The following is a 10,693-nucleotide window of genomic DNA, read 5'->3' on the forward strand; positions in this document are numbered from 1 at the left end:
AATTATCTGCCTAGCTTCAAGGTTTAAGGTCTTGTATAATGCATTTCAGAATACTTTCTGTGGGGAATTTTTAGTGGCTTTCTCCCCCTCAAGAATCCTACTTCATGCAATGGCAGCTATCCTGCTATCCATGTTTAAAGGACATCCTGTAGGAAAAAATAAACTCACTAAAAATTCCATTTTACACCACTGAATTCTAGTTTCCAAAGATTACCCTGCTGAAAATATGAGTTTTTGTGTGCATTTCAGAATACTTTCTGTGGGGAATTTTTAGTGGCTTTCTCCCCCTCAAGAATCCTACTTCATGCAATGGCAGCTATCCTGCTATCCATGTTTAAAGGACATCCTGTAGGAAAAAATAAACTCACTAAAAATTCCATTTTACACCACTGAATTCTAGTTTCCAAAGATTACCCTGCTGAAAATATGAGTTTTTGTGGGCCACTAGTAATTAGGATGTGGGGTGTTAGTGAATAAGGACCAGAAGAGCATTTGAGGTCCCTCCCAGATGTGTTGCTGGCATCTACAGTGGGACTTCTAGGACTGTTCAAGGGGGTAAGCGTTTATAAAATCAGCACTGAAGTTAAATTACATAGTATGTGTGGTTTTTTCATACATTTGTAATTTTAGCAGCTTTGTCATTTCAATGACTTCCTGTGCACCTGACTGCATATCTCCTGTTTTTCTCATCCATGATAAGGGTTTCTGGGACTTAGGACTTGGCAGGGAGGGAGGACTATTTTGGAATAGGCACATAGTGACCTATGATTTGACTTACAGTATTAGGCAAAGACCCAACAGTTGCTGTATCGACCTAGTGAGCACCAGCATTTGGAAAGTGAGATCTGCAAAACAAAGCAAAGCATTTTTTCCTGAATCTATCCCTTAGCTATGGTAACTCAAAGTGACTGGATAGATTCTTGCTCTTTCCTGTGCTTCTGCAGTACACTAAGCCAGAGCTAACTGGATTTTAGGATTACTTGCTGTTCAGTACAGCATTGACACCACAGGATTATAAGGTAGGACTTTCCAGCCACTGTAGTATACAATATTAAATCCTGCAATATAGTTTCCATAGTATCGCATTACATTCTCTTCTCATTAATCCAGTGTTCCCTAAACCCTGTATTTTTAATGAACAAATAATTGTTCTATTACAGATAACTCTAATAGGGTTAAACCTATTTGATAAAAAAGACTACACAGTTTTACAAAGGTGAAAAATAGGGGTGGAGGAAATACGCATGTGGGGAGTTGGTAATTATATACAATACAGATTGGTTCCAACATCATATTTATCTTAATTATAAAAATATGTTTGAGAGATAAAGTTTCCCTAGAAGACAGCCAACTAACAACAGTGGTTTTATCTGGTTTGCTACTGCTCTTTTTATTTGTAGATTTCATATGCTTTACAGAATAGTTGTCAATAGGGTTATCCCCACTTTATAGACGAGGTATCCAGTTTCTTGAAAATGAGAAAAAGTTGGAGAGCAGCACCAGCTGCCAGCCATGCTATGTCCTCTTTGACTTTCCAAAGAACATTTTTACTGCCACCCATAACACCACTGCCCATTGCAGGCTCCAAACAGCACATACATGTCTGGGGGTTGGATTTCAGACCCACTGCTCTCCTTTTGCTGACAATGCAGTAGCAAGCTGAAACAATTATTCCCAGGGCTGTGTGGACATTGCTAATGCCAATGATTAAATAAAACTTATTTTTTGTGACAAGGTGATACTTGTGTATTATGCCAGATCTTAGGCTGTTAAACACGAAAATCTCTACTGATTCTCATTTCACATAGGAAATGAATACTGAAGAGGAAAAAAAGAATCAATATTTTCAAACTGGGAATGTATGTTTATCAGGTTTCCGAGAGGGACTCTGGAAAAAAATACAAAGCCTCACATAATAATTAAGTTTGAGGAATATTTCCTTGAAATTAGAATCCATTTCCCTTTTCACACTTTCAGACATTGGGAATATAAAAGCAATGCCACGTCAGTTTCAGAAGGGCAGAGAGCTGAGCTGGTCATTACCTTCCCAACTGTTTTTCAAGCCCTCAACAACACCCTGAGTTTTAAGCCCCAGTGATTGTGTGAGAAGACAACATGGAGGGGCAAGAAGCTTTGCTTTGGTTGGTGTTGGTTGGTTGTGATGGTGGTGTTGGCAGGAGACAAAGACAAGAGTTTCAGGCCCCCATCTTGCTGAGATGAGCAACCAGACATGAACACCATCACTGGCTTCAATGTGACCTAGGCAAATATAACCATAGTCCTGGTAAGCCAGACTGCCAAAAGGTGAGAAGCATAGCTGAAATGACATTTTTAGAGAAGGCTGTGTCTCAGTAAGCTTACACTAGAAGTCTGTTAGGAAAGCTCAGGAGTCCTCTGTGGAGATTTGAGCTGTGTTTGATTACAGGAGAGAGAGGAGGTCTTGACATGGACCCTTCTTTCCCTCTGTAAGCCCAGGAGATGAGGAAGGGCCCTGAGAAACTGCAATATCTCAACCATAGGCTGTTAGAGCTGAACTGAAATCCCAGGATCCCACAGTATATTTGGATTATTATATATTTCTATTACTATTTTTACTATTATAACTACTATTTTATATATATATTATACTTCGATTACTATTTTTACTTTTGTAGCAGTATTTTTACTTTTTGTAGCATTATTTACACCATATTCTTGGCAAATTACAGAAGAGATTGGTTTGCCTGTTTTACAGGATGGGTAAACAGCTGCCTTAGGCAGGCTGACCACAGAGGCAGTTTTAATCTGACTCTTCCTCATAAAACCTTCTGCATTGCAAGGAGGCTTCAGTGAACATCTGAGCTGAGACAAGGATGGTTTCGAGTAGCAGATTATGGGGCAAAATCTTCGAGCCAGAGCTTTCATGAACAGCATGAGCCAAGTAGACATCTCCAGATCCTAGCCCCGGAAAGGGTGATAAATAAGTCTTAAATGAGCAGTTTTATTGACAAATACCTCAGTCTGTGATGTGTGAAAGGATTTGGTGCTTTTCACTGAGTGAAAACTGATCTGTGCCATAGTAGCTAGATGACTCGCCACACAGGAATCAGAAAATGCCTTGTGACAAATGGTCAAATGCAGCACAGGGTTGATTCCATTGGTGTCCTGGGTATTCTTCTCAAGATGAATAACTGAGGTCAGAGGCATCTCTGCACTGCTCAGACTCTGAACCACCAGCTCCACAGCTCATCTCAATTTTTCTGTTTGTTATGCAGAGGAGGTGGGAGACTATATGTTCATCTATCTTGGGATCCTTTGGAAGAGCAGGGACCAAACCCTCCTTTTCCCTTCTACCGCTCTTTGCCTTCAGGCACTGAGAAGCTTAGGAGGGACTTCCTGAATGGTGTGGCATCCCAACCATCCTGTTTTCTAGACATGTCCCTTATGAATTTGTCTAGTCCCCGCACAGGCTTATTTTATACTTTATGGCCTCTGCAGTATCCTGTGGCAGTGAGTCACAACTTAATTACACCTTGTGTGAATAGGTTCAATGCCGCACTGGAACCAGCAATTAGTACTTGCAAAGAGACATTTTCTGTGTGAAATGTACTTTTCATCAGTGCTACCCCATGAGAGGAGCTGCCTGTTGAAGCTCGCAGGAGATAACAGTTTCAGGGGGAGAAGGGGCCAGTGCCAGCCATCACGTCATGGATGAGCCAGAGGAGATAGTCAGGTACTGTCAGCGTGGTGTCACACACCTCACACTACCCAGCACTGGAACAATTAAAAAACCCACATTACTCGCTGAACCCCAACTGCTTATTTGGTTCACCGTGGCCATGGAAACATCTGACCTATTTACACCTTCAGCAGAGTGAGTGCTGGCTGATGGAAGAGAGGTGAGAAAAGCAGAATGCTTTGAATTTGGATTTCGGAGACTGTTAATTAAGATAGTGTACGTGAATGCATGTGCGCTCACAAGGGAGAGTCAGAGGAACGTGGCCTGAGCAGGCCAGGGGTTCCTGCTCCAGTGCCACTGTGGCATCGGGCCCTCCTTGAGCAAACATGATTTACCCAGAGCGTCTGCTTTGCATACGTAAAATAACACCCACCATTTCCAAAGGTCTTATGGAAATTCCTTCTTCTGTCACTTTGCCAGCAAAGCACTTCACATTGTCTCTGCAGCATTCTTTCCTGAAAAGGCCCCAGTAGATGGGAAGCAGCTTGTTCTACCAAGGAAGGAAGGGAGATGAGTCTCGTTCTGCAGAAGGCTTGCTCCATGCACCTCAAAACACTCATCTGTCCTTTGCCCGTCTCCCAGTACAGATGGGAAGATGGGGAAGAGCATCGGAAGGTCATTTGGGCACATCGAACAGAGCAGGAGATTTCACTTAATTGCAGCTGGGGCATTTACCTAGACTGCACATTTCCATGACAGGATAATGCCATGTAAGTTACCAGACCAAGGACACAGCACTGAGCTTCCAAATCCTATTCTTCTGAGGGCATGTATTAATATAAATGGGCACATTAGGTTTTAGCAGTTACCTGAAATGGACCCTAGGTAAAAGGAGATCTGCTGGAGAGGGGAAAATATTAAACTCTAGGTGTAAAGAAGACTTCTGCAGATACAACATAATCACAGTGAGTATTAAGAATGAAGGGAATTTCAAGATTTTAGAGATCTGTTGGGAAATCTTGAGGAAGAAAGGACGTTCACTTTTGATATTAGTGAGAGAGAGTGTCTTTAATATCCCCAAAGCATCCGATTGATAACCATAGCATCACACCTCAAGAAAGCAAATTTGATAGCTCTTTAAGATAAAAGCTCCCCCTCCACATGCTTTTTATTTTTTTATTTCACATTTCAAAACCATTCATATTCTGGCAGGTAACAGTTTTTTATCCTGAAAGTAAGGGTTGACTGAGGAACAAACTGTGCAAATTCTGTTCTCAAACACCAAAATTAGAGAGAAAATACCATCTGTTTCCTCTACAGCCTACTTTACCCGGTTCCAGCAATATCTTCTAGTGGAAAAACAGTCATGAAGCTACCAACAGGACACACAGCAATGCAACATAATGCAATGGTTTGTGTGTGTGGGGACACCATTGTTCCTCCCTAGAGGAGGCAGCTGGAAGCCCTGTTCCCAGCTGGATGGGGAAGATGTTCATATTGCCCTGTGCTCCTGGGCCCCTGCCTGGGCTTGGTGGGATTCCTCTTCCACAGCAAAGGCTTTCAGGTGGCATTCCTAAGAGTTTTCTCCTCGACCTGCTACAGCAAATTGATGGAGCTTTGACAGCAGCTGTGACTCATTTCAGGAAGAAATCCACTTGAGTGCTCATTATCACTTCAGCATCATTTACATTTTTCCCAGTTGGGGTGAATATTTTGTAGTGACAGGGCACAGGCTGTTTCCTTTGCCCTGGGAAGCCCACACAAACAGACTTTCTACGTGTAAGTTCCTGCCAGAAGCTTTGCAGCTGGATGTCTTTTGTTTCTGACTTCATTTTTTTCCCCCTCCTCCTTGTCCTTTGTAGATGAGTTACACAACACTGTTTTTTCCTCCTCTAGAATTGCTGAGCAAATTTCAAGGCCGTGGAGGAGGGGGAGGAGAGACTGATGCACCGAGCCACCTTTGCCCATCCACTTGTGACTGGGGTATAATAGGTGCAGTTGATTTGAGACTGCCAAGAGTTTGCTGCCAAATTGAATTTTTCATAAACTGATTACTGCAAAGTGCTCTTGGCAGAGGAAAGTTAACGCCTTTCTAACAAGCTCAGCTCAGCACAGCTCATAAGAGGGATACTGTAATAATAATCCTCTTCTGGATCCTTGGCCAGGATTTTGGATTTTCCGAAAAACTGCTTCCACCCCCATTCCCTCACCCATGAATAAATCCACTTAAGGCTTTTTTCATAGCTGTTGGTGAAGGCATAGGAAGACTTCTCTGCTGGTGTAAAGCAGCCAATCTCCATTGATGGCAGTGCTCTGAGTTACTTTAGTACTGTGGGGGTGATAGTATGATTCAGACATGGTTGATAAAGTTAATGGTAATCTACCCTTAATAACTTAATCTTAGCATTTTTCTCTAAAGAGAGCTATGTAGCCAGGGAAAGGCGCTGCCTGAACTACTCAAACAATTTATCTGACAATTTCTGCCTTGCATTTTCTTCTTGCAAAACACTCACCCAGAAAGTTTTTGGTTCATAAGGGATTTTATTCTTCATTTTGTGTCAGTGGGTTATAAAATAGGGAGGTAAATTTAATTCTTCAAGTTGCAATATTGTCCTTGTTGCCTGTCACCCTACAAGCAGAGAGAGGCAACGTGCAAGGAAGGACAACCTCCTACCTGTAGGCAAGAGTACCTTTGCTCATTCAGAGACATGTGCTAAGTGGACAGAGTTCCCCAGAATTTATTTAACTTTCATGAGCATTCACGAAAAGAAAAACAGGAAACAGATTGTAGGTGAATCAAAGCTGCTATTTGCAGTTAGCCCAAATCACAGTCAGAGATCAAAAAATACACAACAAGAGTATTATTTTGGACAGACTTGCATCCCTTTAGTTTAGCTATTGGAGGCTGTGCCCACTCAGTCACCTGGTTTGTGGTGGTGCCTTGATGTGAACTCCAGTCAGATATTCCAGTGGGTGGGCAGGGATCCCACAGTGTGAAACATCTGCTTGGCAAAACAGATGCTGGGTGTAAGCAATGCTTTAAAATAATATTAAAAATCATCATTTCAAGTCTCCCACCCCTCAGATGACCTAACTTAAAAAGTGCTTTAGCAATGGCAACAGGGATAGAGCATGTCCTTATTTATTATTCTTTTTGCTACGCTGTTCCTCCATATTTACACCATTAGCACATGGCAGGGTTTCACACGTGCCGCTGACATAGATGCAACAGAAAGCTTTTACTACTCCAAAGGGGACACATTTGTGGAAGCGCCAAGGAGAAGACAACAAAGGCCCAATGTGCTGCTAGGTCCATCACCAGCAAGAGCTTCTGTGGAATAATCCGTGTGGTGTATGGGACACACATGGAACATGTGCTTACGATTTAAAACCATGCCATCTGTTTAGGAGATCTGAATGGTTTTGATCTGCTTTGAAACAAACAAACAAAAGAAGTAGGGGTACTGGGACTTTGATTCTCTTTGGTGGTGCAAACAGGCAAGATATTTCCAAGTATCCCAGCATATCCTCTTCTGCTTGGCAAGAGGGGTGGCTGTGCTGGCCCACGGAGCAGGCAGGGGAAATGGGATCATGTTTATAAAAATTACATACTCTGAGAGTTAATTAAGGTACTGTAGATATGTTAATGTTTATAATTAAAATTTTTTCCACCATAGTTTTTTTTCAAATATTGCATCACTGGCATAATTTTGTGGACAAAAATCTACAAAAGCTAGACGTGGGAGGGGGAAGAAACCTGTGTGAAGTCAAATAAGGGATTCTTGTTTTCATTTTACTCCAGGAAAATTTCTTTTTTGCTCCCTGTTAGCATCCCTTTTTAAATTAGAAGTCATTTTAATTTGAAAAATGAACCTTTGAAATTAAAAGTGAATTTCAGTTAGACATTTTAAATTATGTTGAATGTTCACTGAAAATTGCCTAAACCACTGCCAAATCCTCTCAGAAAATGCTTCATTGTGTGGCTTGAGCCAGTGTGTGCCAGCTCTTCTCAGCACAGACACATTATCTATAGCAGTAGGAGTTCTGGTGTTAAAACAGAAAGGGCATATCATGAAAAACTTCCATTTCAGCCATATAATTCATAAAAATTAAAGAAAATTGTTTGACATGATAAATGATACTGAAAATCACTATGTGATAGGAGAGAAAAAATGGCAGCTGTGATTGTGCTATAGTTAAGTGTCAAAAGAGTTTGGTGATAAAAAAGTCATGTATTTGTTGTTTTTAATAAGAAAACCTATGTTTTATTGTGGTTTCAACATTTCAGAATTGAATAGCATGCCAGTAAGGAGAGTTTTAAATAAACAAGAAAGTCAAAATTTTTTTTTCTGATTTTTCTCTTTTAATCAACCAAGGAGTTGAGGGAAAGACAAGCTGCAGTTTCAAAGTTCAGTAGCTTCGTTAAAAAAATAATTTGAAAAATTCTTTCGTTTCTTCAAAAAACATAAATTACTCCTAAAGAGGAGTATATGAAGCTGACCCACAAAGACCAACCCTTCTCTTTCTTCTTGGCAAAACCACTTGTATCTACAACATAGCTTACTGAGATGTGTCTGTCCATCTGCCTCTGAGTCAGGAGTCTGTTTCTTTTGGTGAGTGCTGAGCCAGGAAGATTATGGCATGTTTTTCTCATTGTCACAGCTCCTTCCTAACTCTTGCATGATTATAAATATACTAAATACATTTTGATTCAGCCTCCAGAAGGAGGGTGGCTTTTAATACAGCAGTGTCAGGATCTGCCCCGCCTGGTACGTACATGTCATTCAGTTCTTGCATTGAGGGAGAGACTGATGCCAAAGACTCAGATGCTCTTTTTCTTCATCCACAAACCTCCGTGCAGTGGGGGCATTGCCGGAGCAGGGGATACCAGCTTTGTGAAAGGGAGAGCACCTGCAGTGATTTCTGTGTAAACTATTACTCATCCTCACTGCTGTCTCCCAGTAAGCCTGTTCCCTCACCATGCCCTGCAGGACTGGGGATGCAGTGCCTCTCAATGCCCAAGTACAGGTTAGGTGGAGCAAGGACCATAACCTTTTGGGTTTTCCCACTCTGCCTCCACTAGGCAGAAGAGAAGACAGTGATTTGTTTTTTCGGGTTCATTCTAGTCCTTTTTCCTTTGTTAACACAGATACCAGATTTGGGAGGGGAAACAGTTCTACATTTATTTTAGAGAAAAAAGCTGAAGTGTTGTTTTGATTCTGAACTGGGAGCTAAAATGCTCTTGACTTTCTCAAGGCACAGAATTCTAAAAATTCACTTAATGTCCTATTTTACTGGCTTTTCAGTTCTGAATTTATTTTCTGTCTTTTCCTGTGGTATGTCAATAGCGCACAGTGCTGGTTTTCATCTTTCATTTGGTCTTTTTTGCAATAGCTGAAATACTTCTTTTAATTGATTCTTTTTTTAAACGTTAAGAGCAGCTGCTACTCGGTGTTGACTAGCACATCTTAACATTACTTGTAGATCATAGGGTTTCTTTTTCAAATTCTAGTTGAAAGTGTTTTTCACTTGGCTTAATCTTTTTTATAGGTATCTAGATGCCATACTTTTGATTGATTTTTAAAAAAAATAAAGCAGACTTTTTTTTTAATTTGCATGGCACTGTTACATTAGACCATATAATCCAGCATCAAACATTTATTTAGACACATGCCTTGCCTAGTTTCATTCAACTTGGAGGCATCAGGCAGAACCCTTGAGCATTTTGTTTCCAGTCGAGAGATATTAATGTTTCTGTGTGATAAAGTGTTGTTTTCTTCAGTTTCATCTTTCTGTGGCATTAACACTGTAAAGGCAACAAGTGTTGGTAAACAAGGTGCTCAAAGAGCCAAACAGCAGACCTACACCAGTGAAAGCAGCGTGACATGAATTAGAGGCAAGAGCCATCTTTTGATCCACTAATATGTACTTTGTGTGCACATCTAGGTTGCTGTACAGTGCTGTCATTTACTACTGGCTACATGACAAATGAGGTACCCTTGTCATCTCTGACCTGTGCCTAAGGAAAATGAGCTTTTAAAGCTATGATCTTGTGTAAATATCTGGCCCAGTTTGCTGCCAGAGAATGTTGCATAGATGTATGGTATCATCATCTGGTAAACAAATTGTATTTACAGTTTGGTCAGCATCATTACTTAATTAGACCTTGGCTGTTTAGGCACCTGGAACAAGCAGTGGGAATTTAAATTCTTCTGATAAAAGGATTTATTTATAATGAGTCTCACCCCATAATGAGTTCCAGCCAGGGGAGACTGACCATTAGCAGATGACTCACAGCATTACCATAAAGATCAGAGTCACACATTCAATTTTATACGGCTTACATACACTCAGATTCTAAAAACTGTGCTCTCTAGAGCACAGATTCTAAAAACAAGTCTTTTGGCTCCAGTTTTTCAGTCATGTTAAATTTGATACAGTCCTGCTATGCCTGAGAGTAAACAGGCAGGATACAGCAGAGTATTTATTTTATTTCATTTTTTTTTTTATTGCTCTTCCTCTCTACAGTTTCAAGAGGAAAAGAAGCTGAGTTTTTAATATTGTGAGAATGCTCAGCCCTTTTCAGCTGGGAGATGTCAGAAGCAGCTGCAGACCTAAATGAAGGGAGCTCATCTCTGAAAATTTGCTATGCTGTAATAAATGCAGGGTTCTGCTGGTGAGCTGCTGATGGCCCTTTAATGTCTTTAGCAGTACTCCAAGGCACTGCTGTTCCTCCCGCTCCCTTCTCCTCCCTCTTTGCCCACCCAGGCTCAGGATTTCATCCTGTGAAGGCAAAGATTTCACTGCAACACTCAAGGGCTATGCTGAGTTTGAAGAAAGGGGTCATGCCTGGTTTTATCATTCAGCCAGCAGCTTCCCTTCAACCCAGATTGATATTTTTTACTGGCATATTAGCTTTAAACATTTGGCTCCCTGAGTCATGTTCATATAATGGGAGTTGTTGGTATGCAGCAATATGGGGGCTGTTATCTATTTATTTTATCTAAGTAACATATGCTATGCAAGGAAAAATGT

This window comes from Corvus brachyrhynchos, unplaced genomic scaffold (genome assembly GCF_000691975.1).
Source record: "Corvus brachyrhynchos isolate BGI_N302 unplaced genomic scaffold, ASM69197v1 scaffold94, whole genome shotgun sequence".
Lineage (NCBI taxonomy): Eukaryota > Metazoa > Chordata > Aves > Passeriformes > Corvidae > Corvus > Corvus brachyrhynchos.